Source organism: Rhipicephalus sanguineus, chromosome 1, assembly GCF_013339695.2.
Source record: "Rhipicephalus sanguineus isolate Rsan-2018 chromosome 1, BIME_Rsan_1.4, whole genome shotgun sequence".
In the NCBI taxonomy this organism is placed as follows: domain Eukaryota; kingdom Metazoa; phylum Arthropoda; class Arachnida; order Ixodida; family Ixodidae; genus Rhipicephalus; species Rhipicephalus sanguineus.
In genome coordinates, this window is record NC_051176.1 from 157195068 (window position 1) to 157210376 (window position 15309).

Consider the following 15309-nt stretch of genomic DNA (forward strand, 5'->3'; position numbering starts at 1 on the left):
CATAGTTCACAACAGTCAGTGTTACACAGTAACATGAATAACGGTCTCAACCAGCACCCGGGAGCGAAACTTGGGGCTAAATAGCGTTCATATAAGCACCAATTTCGGAAATATGCATTTAGACGCATTTCTAAGCATTTAGGCACGAACGCCACAAATAGGCATTTATAGGCACTATAAAAACGCTATAAAAGCCCTTCTTAACCTCTAATTCATGCTCGTATATCAAAATGGCGCGATAGGAGCGCTAGGAACAAAATAGGCATTTGCCTAAAATCCGGTCTCTAGTCATAATGCCGGGTAATCGGACGAGGAGCGCAGTGTGGTCGTTGTTCGCTGAAGATGAGAAAACGAAGACTGCAAGGTGTAATAAATGCGGCAAGCACTTCTCGAAGCCAGCACTTGAAGCACGAAAGTTGCTGCTATTAGTTGAGAGAAAATGCAGTGCAGGAATGCGCACTCGCGAATTGTGAAAAGGGTCTTATAGACCCTTCATGTAATCCGCAACTTTACGCGTCGGTTTACAGAACGGCTAGCATCCAGTGCATTACTGTTGAAGAAGTGATCTTGTAGCATTTAGTAATACTGTATGGTCGCATATTTAGGGAGAAATTCAGCTTTCAGCTAGAGGTCCCCGTCTTCTCCTGTGACAAGAAAGAAGGACAGTCGCGAAATTTATGTTGTAATATCTGATACACGAGATAGCGCTCACAGTTCAGGCTGTACGCACGATTGAAAAGGTGCGAGTGGCGCCGCGTTAAGGCAACGATCAGGTGAAACCTGCGGAGTTGTTGTTTATTCTAGCCGGGAGGCAGAAACTCATGTCACTCTATTTCCCGCAGTACTGATGGTCTGTTTGAGGCCAGTATGTTTGTGTGTAATCTCTGCATGGGTGACTTCAAGGAAAAGATCGCGTCACTACGCAATTATAGTATTATGTAGGGCTTCCGCAATATCTAACCGACAAACCGAGAAAAGATGCCGTGCTTACGAGAGCGAGCGTCTTATTTAATTCCTCTTCCTCCTCGTCTCTCTTTTACCTTTATCGGGATTTCCTCACCCTCCGCCACACTGCGTGTTTCAGCTGCGACTTTCCAACTAGTGTGGTCCCCGAACGCGCCTCCGGGTTTCGATGACCTCGAGTAGGCAGGCTTCGAGAAAATACCACCTGCTGCCGAATAGTCCAGGGATGATGACTAGAGATGCTTGAATCCGCGACATCAACCAACGACGACGGGCCCCTTGTGTCCAGTGTCTGAAATTGGGAATTTTCGCACACTGGACACAAGGAGCCCGTCGTCGACACTTTCGAAAGTGGGAATTTTCGATCGTCAGCGCGTCTGATAAAAAGATTTGGGTCCATATCAAACACCAATGATGCCTCTCAAACGAAGAGATATCGGTTTTAAAGCATCCATAAAAACGTCGATTAATCGATTAAAACATTCCACCGAAAGCAATTAATCGATTAAAGGCTAAATCGATTAACAATTAACGATTAATCGATTAAAAATTTTATTCGACCATCCCTACTTTATACCGCCGCGCCACCACTGTCCTGAGCAGTCGGGCGGTCCGGCGGTCTGGGAGTGTTTAATGTTTTTGCCAGTGCTGTGGTGGAGTGTTGTGTTGTCCATTTTTGCTGGACATCATTTTGAATGCAGCTGTGCAATTGCTGTGCGACATGGCTCTCAGTTGAAATCGGTTGTTATTTTGAATGCTGCGAAGTTGCGACGACGACAGGGTGCTGCGCTCCTCCCTGCACGAACCGACAAGAAAACGGGCGGCTCTCGTCTCGTGTCGGCACTTCAATACGACTCATTATTTGTTTCAGCGTAACAGTAGATTCCAGAATGCACATCCCTATACACCTGGGGTCTCAAACACGCGGCCCGCGGCCCACGGACTAAAGTTTGGTGACTTTCGTAAATAGTTATCGCATTATTTTCTAGCCTATTGCAATTAATAGCGCTTTGTTCGGGTAAGCTACAGAGACGGAACTGCTTTCAAGCATTTTATTGCGATAGCACTTATATGGACACTCTCGACGGGTATTTGCCGTCGGCGTCCGTCGTCATCTTCCGTATAAAATCCAAATAGATAACATCCTCGCGCGCGTCGTATGTTCTACCCGCGGGTAAACGCGTGCGAGCGTGGGCGATGGACGCGGCTGAAGCAGAGATCAAACGAGACGGCCCATCTCTGTCGCTCGGAGGACGCATGCGATAACATCCGCCCGCGTGTTAGACCGGCCGTCGAATGCTCAGGCAGAGAGGAAACGCCCCGTCCGTCTTTAAAGGGGTATTCAGACGGGGGAGAAATGCTCGGGGGAGACGGGGGGATTGCGGATCACGTGACCACGACGTCACGGATTAGCTAGTGGGTGTGACCCCCCGCGCCTCCGCGGAGGAGACGGAGACCTTTTCCCCGAAAGGACAAACGATCCCCCGGCGGAGGGGATATGGCAGAATTTCGGGCTCTTGTTTGGCCACATTGTTGCACTTGCTCCTGCAGAGAGCGGCAGTGGGTGTCTGCAGCTGCATCGTCGTCAGCAGCTCGTCAAACGGGTGGTACAAGCCACCAGAGTAGTCTAGTAACACTGGTCTCCCCCTCCGTTTGCCTCGTCCGTGTGAGTGGGGGACATTTGTGGAGACTTCTCCTCGCGAGCTGACGTCACTAGGCTCCGCCTTTATCCCCCGAGCATTTGTCCCCCGTCTGGATACCCCTTAACGAGCATGAAGGGACGCGGGGAGTTGGGGGGTGTCTCGCTCGAGCAGCAACTGTGAACTTTGATTCTGTGGGCGCGGTCGCCATCGCTGGTGCGCGCGCTATCTCGGCAGGCATCAGCGGTGCGGCGCTCCAAACGCGAACAGACTGCAAAAAGAGCATTTCTCCCTGGAGCGGCCGTATTGTCTTACACCAGCGTTTTGTAGAGTTACGCAATATCGGATCTAAAAGAGTTAGCTGCCAGCCTTACTTCGCATAACGTTACAATTTGTTGCTATCACATTCATTGTTTCGCCCTTGCAGTGAAACTGTGATTTTTTTTCGTGAGGCAGCCCATGCGGTCACTATGAGTGGAAACATCATCGTGAAACGAAAACTCTATATTTCAGAATCAGCGTCCAGATTTTAGTCGTTGTGGAAATCAGTATCGATATGTTTTTCGAAACCTGACGTCAAACCCCCTTCACAAATGACCCATATGCAACGTTAGGTGCATTTTGTTCAATATCCCCCCCTCCCTCCTCCTGCTTTTACCATCTTGATTGTTCCGGCTCTTGTGGAACTAAATTTCGTGGCTGCGGCCCGCTAGCTGAGATGAATTTGAGACCCTTGCTATAGACGCTACGTACAAAGTTTAATTATATAGAGTAATTATAAATCTAATTAGCAATACTTCTACGACTGAGTAGGCGATAACATTCAGGATACGTATGGCTTTTGGCCCGCTATTTAACCGCTGGCTAGCCGGTGACGAAAAATCGGACGGGAGAAAAGTTAAAAATTTGCGCGTTTGAATATTTTCCTCATAGATCTAGCAGAACAGTATAATCCAGTCCGACCACTTTGCAGTATAAAAGTTTGAAGCCTTATCCAGTGTATATTTTTCGCCACATCTACCTAGATCTGCGTAAAATTCTGATTAGCTTGCGTTATTCATAAAATACAAAATGATCGTTCTAGCGCTTCTTTTATCGGCACCCTCAGTTTTCTCGAGTTGCCTGCTTTATATATTAAAACGCTGGGTCAAAAACGCTGTGCAACGAGTGATTTGTTGAGCTTATTTTGTCCAAAATCGTGTCTGTTGGAGTTTTCTTATTTGGTATCTCAAACAAAAATATTGCTGCCTATAGTGACTGCCATCGAACAATTTGTGGCATCAGTTTCATATGAATCGATTGTTTGTTCGAGTTTTCCTTTTTTCTCTGAAGCGAAAGTCTTTGCGCCAGCGACGCGGAATGAACGAGCGAGAAAGCACACGAGGCCGCTGAGCCGCGTCGTCTCCCACGTTTCGAAAGGAGTGGCTTTCCTGCCTAACGTGGATGCGTCGGTGCGCAAGATGCCGGTCGTACGCTGGAACTCTGCTCCGGTAGGGTGCATATATACAATAACTCTAGCTTCAACTATAGGCAGTGTTACGCGTGGCGTTCGAGCCGGAGGTTGGATGCCACTGGCAGTCAGACGGCATTCCAGCGGAAGGGTGCGTCATCAGTGGGAAAATGTAAAGAGCCATTCTACTCAAGCAAGTATATTCAGCGCCAGCATTCACAGAAACCCTCTTTATAGATTCGTAGCACAAAAACAGATGTAAGAGGCACAGTTCGGTTGAAGCCGCTTTGCACGAGACCATGGCGACCAAACGACTCTCATGACTTCGACAAAGTTGCAAAGTCTTGTTGAATATCCTTGCACTCTCGCCTCTTCTTGGTACGTTTGTTGCTCAGGAGCGGTGCGCATGCTAGCGTGCGAGAGTTCTGCGAAGGTTTCGGACCACCGGTTTGGACGTACGTGGTATCGCTGGTTTCACTAGTGTTGTGATCTGGCGAAGGTCGACAGTTTATACTATACCCGACATCTTGTAAGGTGCGAGAGAGCGTTTATTTCAGAAATTATGAGTATAGTCCTTAATGCTATCAAGGTGCATGCTTTAATATCTGCTGTGATAATGTCATATATTTTAATGTTTTATTTTCAACTTGCCGATCAAGAAATCCTCACCAGCAAGCGATATATAACCCAAATTCATGGATGAAGGTTTAGGTTCGCTTAGCTGACTTCATGTTAAGCTCCGGTAGCGTAGGCCAGCTACCCTTTGTGAGACATTCCGACGGCACAGGCAGACGACCCTTTAGAATCACGCCCGACTCCGGCCGGATTTCCTACCAGCTCGTATATGTTAGCGGGCTGCACGCAGCTGCCATTATCTTGTGCTCAAAATGCAAATGCACTTCCAGACTACGTTAATATGCCTAGAGCGGCAAGGGGAGCGCAACCGTTTTTCTGCTGCAAAATGCACCACAGTCCCCCGTTACACTGCATATTGAGTACAGGGATCAACTATTCATTTATAACGAGATGACCAATCACTTTTATCTAGGCCGGCGAGAGTTTCCCCTCCCGGATAAGAAATTAACGCGCAGCCAGTCGGTCACGTTACGCTTGCTCCAGACTAACTCATACCCCAACCCCTGGCGCATAAAGCATATCGACCCAGTCCACGACGGACAACATGCATGTGAACAGTGTCGTGAACGTGTAGACTTGAACCATATGCTATGCGGTTGTGCGTCGAGTAACACTTATGCGAAGAACAAGGAAAAGTGGGACAAAGTACTAAAAAGTGCTTCACTATAGAAGACCAACTTCGGGCTGTCCAAGAGGCCCGTGAGGCGGCGGAGAGCTTCAGGCTCTCTGTCCCGACGTGGTAGATGCCCTCTAAACCTCGCGCCTAGCCCAGTGCCCTTCAGGACCCTTTTTTGGGCAATAAAGTTTCACCACCACCACCACCACGATTCGTGACACTTCCACTTATATTTGCTTTTGCAAAGCTAATATGGCGCCATTCGCATATTTCGGAGAAATGCTGATAGGAAAATAGAAACGGTTAATCTGCAGTTCCTGAGCGCGTCGACTGTGAGTTCACGTGAACGAACGCAAAGCTTTTGGGTCACAGCAGATGGCACTGGACTTGATGACGAATACCCGAGAAACAGAGGGAAAATAAGTATCGACGCGGGAAGCATGCGTGTAACATAAGGAAGCAAAAACCTACTGCCAGCTTGAATGTATTAAGGATTTGATGAAAAGTGGGGTTTGATGTCTTCACTACGTTGAACAAGCACGAAATGTTCCTGAATGCGGCGACAAACGAGCGCTCGCCCAAGACTCAGTCGTGGTGGTGTACTAAAGAAAAATGTGAAGAGCGAGGCGTTAGGTAAAAAAGGAAAGATACAGGCGAAAAGTCGCAGTCTAGCAATGCCGAAACAAGAAAACGACTCCGCGCGTGTGTTCCTTACGAGGAGAATCTACATAAGCGGATGTTCTCAATAAAATGGGGCCCTACTTCTCAGCTTCTCTATGTATAAAAAAAGTCTAACCATGTTAGAGACACTCCGAGTATAAAAATGCGCACTCTGTGGAAAGCGATTCTCTGGTTTTTTTGCAACTTAAGCAGAGTGGTTCGCGTTAGAGGCTGCTGTTGGGTGACACGACGTCACGCGCCTGGAAGTATGAAAAAAAAAAAAAAAAGAGAAAACGGGATGTCTAGGCGGTCTTATGTTTGCAAACACAACGGTGCATCTAGAGAGCTCTACTTTAGTTTGTTCCATGCACGTGTAGGGATCGATATCGATCTTCATCGTAGGTAGTAGCTCTCGCGTCTGGTAAACAGACAGGCCAGCCAGGTACAGGGCTCTATACGCAATATGCTCTGGACGTCGCGTGCCTCGAGCAGCGAGGCTATACACACGCGACGAGTTTTGACTTCGGCTACATATGCTGTCACGTATCTTTTGAGAACACTCGTGTTCCTTATAAACATGTGTTCGATACGTGACTTAGTTCACTCTTCCGTTCCTTTGGTTTTGTCTCTTAAAACGTACTATTCCATTTGCATGGAACTGTTTTGAGCTGACACTGCGCGTTGGGAAAGGAGCAGCGAACGCCTCCTGCGTGATTTTACTAACACGTACGTACTCCTCGTATACATGAGGTCTGTTGAAAAGGCGAAATGCTATAGGCCCGTGTGACTATATTTATGTGGACGTTAAAGAACGCCAGATGGTCAAATGTTCCGGTGCCCTCCTGTACGGCGTCCCTCACAATCATATCGTGGTTTTGGGACGTAAAACCCCAACAATTATTATTATGAGGTCTGTAAAAAAAAGCTCCTGCAGCAAATTAAAAAGAAATCATTTCACGAACATACAATATTCAATGAAACCAACAAACAATAATGCCAAGGAAAGTATAGGGGACGTCATTTTGTAGTAATTAGGATATAAATGTTAAGAAAGTAAAGTGGACGGAAAGATAACTTGCCGCCGGCAGGGACCGAACCTGCGACCTTCGAATATCGATAATTGGCGCTGACTAACACTCCCAGGTTTAAATGCACATATATACCCCATAAAGTGGATGGCAGGATGACTGCCGCCGTAGCTCAGTGGTAGAGTATCGGACGCGATATTCGAAGGTTGCAGGTTCGGTCCCTGCCGGCGGCAAGTTATCTTTCCGTCCACTTTACTTTCTTCACATTTATATCCTAATTACTACAAAATGACGTCCCCTGTACTTTCCTTGGCAATAGTGTTTGTTGGTTCTCAATAATATTGTGTCTGACAAAGAAAAACGAGCCCTTAAAAGTAACCTTCTTTCCTTCACTAACATACAGATACATATGTGTGGTCACGCGCAAAATGTTAGCATAGCCATTTTTTGGACGTGTTGGTAAAGTGAATTCGAAAACATATTCAGCGCTGGAAGACAAGGACGCAAGATAGACGACACCACAATGCGCTAACTTTCAACGTAGTCTGGAAGACTGACCTGGCCGGTGATTCGGACGCCTGTGGCAGAAGACCCTGCCAGGCTTACGCTCCAGGATCCCTAAGAAAGCACGAACTTGTGGCGTCCGAACCACTGGCCCGGTCAGTCTTCTAGACTGACCTGGGCAAGTGTGCGCGCGCACGCACGCACGCACGCACGCACGCACACACGCACGCACGCACACACACACGCACGCACACACACACACACACACACACACACACACACACACACACACACACACACACACACACACACACACACACACCACTGCTACTACGCTGCATTGAAATTATGGCTACGTAATTGAAGTATGATTTGAAGGGAAGGGTGATTTGAAGGAAGAGTGGTTTGGACGTATCATTTGAAGGGAGTACCGTCTCGGCGTCGCTAACTAAAAGTTCCTTAAATTCAACCAATCTAGTGAAATACCATAAAAATACTGTTCATATAGTAGCACTGGTGCGCGCATCTTAGCAGATGGCCGAAGGGGACGTGTCCAGAATTCCTAGACGTGTGCGGTATAAACAAAACGTACTGTGCTCTTTTGACGACTTGTTTTCTTGTGGAAAAATTTCTACTTCTGTTCTATCCTTATATCTGCCGCGCACACGCCTCTTCAGCATATCTCACTTCTCTTTACTCGCTTCTGACCTCCTCTTACTTCAAGCGCTTGCTTTTTCTCATTTTCTTAGCTCTTTCCATATCCCAAGTCCATCGGTTTTTACGTGATTCATGCATGCGCAACACTGGAGGACTTTCCATTACGTTTGAACACGTGTCACTTTCTTGTATCACATGTGCGCTTTGAATAGCAGAAATCACCGACGTCTTGATGGTTGTTTAGTACATTACGCTCAAGCGCTTGGACACCAAAGCAATTTTCTTGCTTTTGCGATAAAATATCATTCCTATACTTGCCAGGAACATCGTTCAATATATTGAGAATAAAGAACACTGCGGGGCCTCGGTTTAAGAACAACAACAACAAAGAAAGCTTTTAAACGTTGACATCCGAGTCGCAAAATGAAACACAAAGAGCGAAAAATATCGGTGCGATTGCCACTCACGCGTCTTATATTGTCCATTTTCTATGATAACATGCCAGTCAGTACGACAAAGCATGCTGCAGCGGCCATTTATTTTGTGCCGTTCAAAATAGCTGCCCTCCGCATCAAAAAGGTCACTATAAACTTGAACTGAATTATGCACCCTTATGTACAGCTATACGTTATATATACCCGTCGTTTGTAAGGCTGCAAGTCCGTGTTCCGTCGTCGCACAGAATTTGTGAGACGCTATACCCGTCTTATTTTCAAACTACATCGCCTCGCAAAGGCTAGAAATCGTACCCGTTCCTTATTATATCTTTCCCCAGTGGTGCTTAGCTCTAGGTACATATTGGACGCCTCTTCCGAGCTGTATATACATGTTCGACCTCGTAATAAGGATACCCGAGCAAAAACAATCCGCGGCTGTAAAAAAGCTCTAGATCTTATGGCGGGGTGAAGGACATGAAAACGCCCCCAAGGTCAACGTTCTAATCACGCGAGGCAGTGCACGTTTGATGACTGTAAGCTCGGGCGCGCTCTTTCGTGTCTGCGTCCAGCGGTAAAACAACGCAAGAATCCCGGGGAACAAATTTCCAAAGAAAGTGTTCTGAGCGGCGAAAGTACCGGCCAACATCGTGGTGAAAGCGAACAGGGTACGCAATAACGGGGAGGTAAATAACAGCCTGCTGTTGCACTTTTGTAAGGCACGGGGCACGTGTGCGTCTGTGCGCGCTCCGTGCAGCAGCGAAAATATTGTTTTTTCGCCATGGTCTGTAAGGAAAAGTGAGATATAGAAGATTTCAAAAAATATATCCAAATGAAGAAGTGCCAGGGAATACGAAATTTGAGAGGGTGATATGGGGTGCTTGGAAAAATAGAAAAAAAAAAACAGAGATTGCCGAGGGCCAATTTCCCTTATACCAATCCTTGCGAAACGTGTTGTTCGAAAACTCGACCCAGTTCTTTGAACGGTCATTAAGGCGCACTAGGATACGAGGGGAAGCGTGTTGGCCTTCCACGCTGCGGTAATAAAACCTCTAACAAAATGCGCGAGAACAAGCTAGTCATAAAAAAAAAGAACTTATCGAACTGCTTGAGGTAGGTGGAGAGCTTTAGCACCAATAAAGATTTCGGCCACTGCGGACCAATGAACGACTTCTCGTGGGAATATATAAAATGAGGTATGAGGCCCTCAGAAAAATGGAGGTACTGGAGTGCTGATATCGTGAACAACCCCTTCAGTCACGTTCTGAGGTCAAGGTAAAGTAAATTTTGCTCATTTCCATGCAAATATTATTCCTACTGCAGAGAAATGAATTAGGTGGCCCGTCTTCAAGATCACACCCAGTTATTATTTCTGTCCCTACAGATTCGATTTATTTATTTATTAGTACCTCAGAGGCCCTCGGGTATCTGGTATATAACATGTGGGATGGGTAATTACATGAGTGAAGTGTCGATGGCGGTCTTGAAATGATGTGGGTCGCAGTGGTGCATAGCGTCAGTGGAAAGGTCATTCCAGTCCCGGGCGTCACATAAAAAAAAGAAATAATGAGAGTGCGCGGTAGTGTGACCAGGCGGCAGGTAGATATAATATTCGTGACTTATGCGGCAAAATATGCGGTGCTCTTGTAGAATGGCCGATATACTCGGAGAAGATTGATAACATTTGTGATAAAGCATAGTCTAAAAATATGACGCGTTACATCTAGAGTAGAAATTCCTGTTCTTACTTGTAGCTGATGGGCATTAGAGGGATACGACTAATCAGTATGGATGAAACGAGCTGCGCTACTTTGAACTGCTTCTAGAGTGTTAGAAATGGCAGTATGGGGTGAGCCTCAAATAGAGTGTACGCATTCAACCTATAGGCCTGTGGAAAGTTAGATGAGTTCGTTATTTGAAGCATGCGGTAGCAAAGTGCAAGTTGTGGCGGAAACAATCAAGCGTGCGATTGACTTCGTTAGTAATGCTCGCAACATAGGAAGACCAGGAAGAGCTATTCGCAAGTGTAACGCCAAGGTACTTGGCGTTACACTTGCGTCAGAAGTGTCATCTATGATTGCATAGATGACACTTCTGAGTTGCAGAGAACGCACTTCGGTGTATCGCGAAGCATCTGCCGATGAAAAGGTACTAGCAGAGTATTTTTAGATTTTAGTCATATTAGCCACAAGTTGCACCAAGTAGTAACATTGTCAAGATCATCTTGTAATACGTGATTATCAGAACTAGTAAAGAGTCGGCGAAATACGGCACAATCGTCCGCGAAAAGACGAATGTTAGAAGAGAGCTCAGCAGGTAGATTATTAACATATACGCATAAGGAAGAGATGGGTTCCCAGGACTGCGCCTTGGTTCACTCTGGAAAGTATAGAGCTTCTAAATGCGGAGTGGTTGTTGGCGTATACACAAACTGCTGTCTTTTAATCAAGATTTTACGCAGCCAGTATAAACAAAAGCAAGAGGATTAAGGCGCAAGAGAGAAAGATTTAAAAGAGGCCGTTCATGCGGAACTTTTTCAAAGGCCTTTTCAAAATCTTAAGGCACCGACTAGGATGTTCCGATGAAGATTAGACTTTTTGTCATTTATAAGTAGTGCTTTTGGTTATCACAAGATATACCGTTGCGCTTTATACTGTGAAGAATAAATATCTTTGTTTGAAGCAGAAATGAAAAACTGTGATCACAACATAGGTCCCTTTAGCACAGGAAAGAATGCCCACTATACTTAGTGGCCTTAATCGAGTTGAGATGAGTACATCAAACTCGTACTCAAACGATAGTGTTTTTCTTAAAGCCGTCGCGTTTGTCATTCCGTGCTCTAAAGTTAGGTGACACGTGGAATCGACTTTTCATTAGCCGATGGTTGCAGTTTTCTTCTTCTTTTTTTTTACCGCCTATATGTTTGGAATAAACAAAAACAAGTTGAGCGTCTGATTTATCCTTGTTGGAAGAGAACAATGTTGTCAGCTTTCGAGGAGAACAACGTGGCTTAGTCTCCTTGCGTCGCACTTGTCGATAAGCGAGATGTGTACAATGATTTTTTATGGTAAATAATAAAAGTCAGTTTCACCGCAAGGGCGAAGCAATGAATGTGATAGCAACAAATTGTAGTGTTAGACGAAGTGAGGCTGGCAGCTAACTGTTTTGTGTTCGATCTCGCGTAACTACAAAACGCTAGTGTAAGAGAATACGGCCGCTCCAGGGAGAGGTGCTCTCCGCATAGTCACTTCACGTCGAGAGCGCAGCACGTAGAAGGGTATACGAGCCGCCCGCTGTGATGGCTTTCGAGATAGTGCGCGCGCCAGCGATCGCAACCGCGCCCTTAGATCCTAAGTTCAAAGTAGTGGCTGCTCGCGCGACAACCCCCCCCCCGCCCCCCACCTCGAGTCTTTTTTCATGGTCGTCAAAGGCAGGCGGGGCGTTTCCTGTCTGCTTTGACGGCAGGCCTCCCGAGCGGGGTGATGTTATCGCATGCACCCTCCGAGCGACGGAAACGGGCCGGCTCGTTTGATCTCTGCTTCGGACGCGTTCGTCGCCCCCGCTCGCGCGCTTTTACCCGCGGTAGAACAACAATGTGCGGGGGGGATCTTATCAATTTGGACTTCATACCGGAAGGAGATAACGGCGACGGCAACGGCGAAGGCAAAAACCCGTCGAGACTGTCCATATAACTGCTATCGCAATAAAACAGTTGTGTTTGCTGCCCCTCGTGGACGACGGTTATGTTTTTTTTTCATACGGCGTCTTGAGTGAGTGAGTGAAAAGTTTAATAAAGTAAAAAGGAACCGCAGGGACGAGAATAAACCAAACATTTTAAGACAGGAGTATTGATACGCTATGAGTTCTTCACAGTGCTGTGAGCGTAAGGCAAGCAAGTACTCTAGCCCCCTGGCAAGTGAGAAAGACCGATGTAGAGCTAGAACATGGTGCTCTTGGTACATGAATTGTGCTACTCCTCTGCCGTATGTTCCTGGGTTCTACGCCCCTACAGCATACAGTCGCAATCATTTTGGGAGGGAACACAGGAGCGCGTGGTTTTCTGTACTGCTGGCGCCGTTAAGCGACACGTCACAGTATTTGCGCGCATGCGTGAGGAGGGTAGCTTCCCTTCGCGCGCATCACGTCACCGGAGTGGACGCGTGTCATCTGCTAGCTGTTTTTCGGCCTCAGTGGTGATCGTATTATGACGGCAACTAAAATTTGGATGCTTTCAGTACAAAAGGCGTGCTTCGTATGCTTGGCGCGTGACCTAGTTTTCGTATTTTTCTTTCTCCTGTGTTCTTGTGGCCGTACAATGAACAGGCAGATAAACACAAACATCCGAAATGTTATTTGGTGCACGTTTGACAAAAGATTAATACGCTTAAAGGAGTACTGACATGAATTTTAAAATTTTGCGGGTTGTTGCTCTAAATGAAAGAACGGGTGTCGAGAACCCTAAAAAGAGTGTCGTGGTGCCTGGGGATGCATTGCATATATTTTTTCAACCAGCAGTTTCGGTTTCGGTTTCGAGAGGGCGGCTTCATAGTGACGTGTCAAGTCTGCACGTGACGTCACGGGCAGACTGCAACCCACGAAATATGCACCTGCTGTCCTTTGCTGTCAGTCGAACGTGGTTCATGATGAGTGAACTGTCGTCCAGTGCCTCCGACAGCGATTTCTGTGATTTAGGCTGCATGCAGAACCCAGACTTCGCAAACCAAGTGAGCTGACATGAAACGTCATAGGGCTTTCCATGCGGTGAAGCTGCCTTGCAGATGCTGGGAGATGAAAACGTTAAAATCAAACTTAAATATTTATACGTGTTTCCCGGATGCGGTGTGGGGAGAGCGTTAATACTACATGCCAAGGAAACCAAAAACGTCAGTTTTGCTGCACTTCAAAATCGTGTCAGTACTCCTTTAAGGAAGTAGTATCAGTAAACTATAATAAGTTTATGTTGTATTAGTATTGTCATGATCGGACTTCACGGCTTGGCGCCGCTTGATCCTCGGAACGGTACGGCGGCATCAGCCCTGCTTTCTTCGACCTCGACGTTCCCCGAAACACACCAGATGCGGCGACAACACTGCACTTGTATCCTGAACCCTTCAGGGCTGTCAGTGCACCTCGTCAATCGCCTTGCACACGCTTGGCTGAGTTTGACGCTTTTATGGCCTGAAGATGAACTATAAGCAGTCCAGGCTGCTCGGAGGAGGCGGTCGCTTGTGCACTGCTTTGTTCAAGCTTCTGGGAGATGCACCGAACAATTAGCCGAGCGCCGGAGATTCCTCATCGGGCACCTTTCCCACACTACGCGGTGCCTGCGACTTTGTGGCCCGACTAGGAGCTGGCTGTCACCTGCACCGGCGACGCATCGAGGCAAGGAAAGACTTGCAGCTGTCAACACACTTGACATCACGGCCAGATTTCAGGAATGTGCGTTGCAGTGATGCGTTCATTGTGTGTATGGTCCCTTTGTGGCTTTGGGACCCGACTAGGAGCTAGCCGTCAGCTGCGCCGACGGCGCTATCGAGGCAAGGAACTACTGCACCTGACAGCACGCCTGATAACGCAGGCTGTTTCCAGGAATGTGCACCGCCCGGATCCCTTCTTTGTGTGTATAGTGTCTTTTGTTCGCCTCCCAGGCGCTGTCCGTCGTCCAGGTGCGCCGCTTCTCTCTTTCCTGGAGTGCGAAGGAGGCGGTGCTTACTTTTCGTTTAGTGGGCGGAGATGAAGCCAACGCGTTTATTGGACTGTCCTGGACTTGATTGTTTCCTCCAGCAAGGAATCCTGGGAAGGTCCAGACTTTTTAACGCGAGCATCGAGACGCTCCAAGCAAGCGTCCACAATCTTCAAAATTGGCTAGCGCGAAAATGGACAAGGACTGAGAAGGAACACTGATGTACAGGACAGGCGCCTGTCCTGTACATCAGTGTTCCTTCTCAGTCCTTGTCCATTTTCGCGCTAGCCAATTTTGAAGATTATGAACCAACTAGCCCGACAACGTATACTATTAAGCGTACACAAGCTACCACGAGGCTTCGACAGGCCATGTCGAGGCTACGTCGACGCGACGCAGCGTCGCTAGACGACGCTACGACACGCTACCAACTCATCATGTAAATAAACGTTCCTGTTATCAGCTCCGGCTCCTGAACTCGGCTTCTCCCTGAGGCCAGGCTGCTCCCCGGTCCTATGGGCAGACCCCCGGCTACATCAGTATTTTGTCATGTCCCCCTTTGCAAAGAACACTCCTGCCACTCTAGAGGGCAGTGATTGAGAAGTACAGCGCTGGCACAAAGTTATGATGCGCTCGAAGATTCTCCCACTCTTCCAGAACGGCTACCTAGAGATCGTCTGCAGCCGCCGCATAAACAGGGTGTCGCGCCATGGCTGCTTTTGGGTATCTTCCCCATATATTTCACAAACGTTCAAGCCGCCCAGAAGAACTTTTTCAGTGTGTGCGGTCGCCAGGTCATGCTGGAACACAAAATGTGTGTCGGGGAAAGCACCTAGCTAAAGATAAATTATGATTTTGAGAACGCCAGCAAAATATAACATATTTTCAAGTTTATTCGTGCATCGTTTGGCATGTAATTGCATATTCAACATTGTTACCACATTGAAGCACATGGCTTTCTTACTGCAGTACGCGTGCAGCAGACGACACGCGCTTGCTGCCTGACGCAATGCGCGCGACGGCAGAATTCTCGCACGC

General features: G+C 47.3%; 1 long non-coding RNA gene and 1 other non-coding gene across 2 annotated transcripts in view; both read left to right on the plus strand.

Moving 5' to 3' along the window:
* The window catches only part of LOC125759076 (uncharacterized), a 365173-nt gene that overhangs the window by 307946 nt on the left and 41918 nt on the right, over positions 1-15309 (plus strand). The window lies entirely within an intron of this gene.
* On the plus strand, positions 7155-7226 carry Trnas-cga (transfer RNA serine (anticodon CGA)). Its single transcript has one exon. It is a non-coding gene; the product is annotated as a tRNA-Ser (tRNA).